The following is a 1310-nucleotide window of genomic DNA, read 5'->3' on the forward strand; positions in this document are numbered from 1 at the left end:
GTCTTCCGGAGTTCAGTGCAGGAAGTTTGTGTAATTGTGTGTGTGAGAGAAAGAGAGAGAGAGAGAGAGAGAGAGAGATTCTTTTCAGATGAAATGAAACTGAAGGACTGGAGAGAAACAAAAAGGGTTTGTCAACTTTTATTGTATTTTATATCAAACAGAAAAAAATCATAAAAAGGTAAAATTCTAGGTGTAAATGCGACACGTTTAAACAATCATTTTTGTCTACTTAAATTTTATAATAAAGAAATAGAATTGTGTTTATTTGTAGCTGTTCATACTGCATTTTAATCTGAATTGATTTGTTCTGGTGTAAAGTTTACATTTCACCTGATCACTAATTAATTACTACTTCCGGTCCAAACACCATTTCTTTCATCTTAATTTACATTTCACAAGAAACATTTATTAGTCACACACACACACACACACACACACACCTCTCAGTGTTAATTTGCTACACAGACTCTGTAACTCACGTTTTACGAATAAACAACAACAGAAACAGAAACTGTTCAATTCCGAGAAATTGCTGTGATGTGAATCTGATTTATTTAAAGCAGATCCAAAAAGACCTTCAAACTCTGGTGAACCCAAAACTTTACTGGCACCCAGATTCCTGCCCCTGAGCACCTTCATCTTCATCTTCATCTTCATCTCCTCACATCCCACTGTTGAACCTCCTTTCATCAACCAGCACATCACTGAACTCCACACGACACCACCAGGATGCTGAAGGTTCACTGATACTTTACTAAAGTTACTGCAGTAATCATCATGAGGTTCTTCTCCTTTTTGTACATTCTCAATCATCTCCATCATCTCCATCATCTCCATCAATTATAAGAGTATATAACTGAACATTCACATATCAGATATATGAGATAATCTTTTATATGATGGTGGTTGTGATGGTGATGATGATGGTGATGGTGATGATGTAGTTGTGGTGGTGATGTGATGGTGATGGTGATGATGATGATGTGGTTGTGGTGGTGGTGATGATGATGATGATGGTGTAGGGTCTGGCTAGTGTCTTTAAGATTTAATGTCCCAGGAATTCCTTTTATTCTTTAACATACCACAGTGTGGAACCACACACACACACACACACACACACACACACACACATACACACACACACACACACACACACACATATACAGGGAGTGCAGAATTATTAGGCAAATGAGTATTTTGACCACATCATCCTCGTTATGCATGTTGTCTTACTCCAAGCTGTATAGGCTGGAAAGCCTACTACCAATTAAGCATATTAGGTGATGTGCATCTCTGTAATGAGAAGGGGT

At 37.7% G+C, this 1310-nt stretch overlaps 1 protein-coding gene across 6 annotated transcripts in view; it reads left to right on the forward strand.

Moving 5' to 3' along the window:
- si:dkeyp-110g5.4 (uncharacterized protein LOC561637 homolog) overlaps positions 1-1310 on the forward strand; it is an 11963-nt gene continuing 10653 nt past the window's right edge. For 3 of the 6 annotated variants that reach the window (XM_046870538.1, XM_046870539.1, XM_046870541.1), the window contains exons 1-2: positions 39-126; positions 561-738. The gene's annotated coding sequence lies outside the window, so the exon portion shown is untranslated. Of the gene's footprint in view, positions 127-560; positions 739-1310 lie in introns of all 6 variants that reach the window. The other 3 variants (XM_046870536.1, XM_046870535.1, XM_046870537.1) reach the window with 3 other exon arrangements.

This window comes from Silurus meridionalis, chromosome 17, assembly GCF_014805685.1.
Source record: "Silurus meridionalis isolate SWU-2019-XX chromosome 17, ASM1480568v1, whole genome shotgun sequence".
Classification (NCBI taxonomy): Eukaryota; Metazoa; Chordata; class Actinopteri; order Siluriformes; family Siluridae; genus Silurus; species Silurus meridionalis.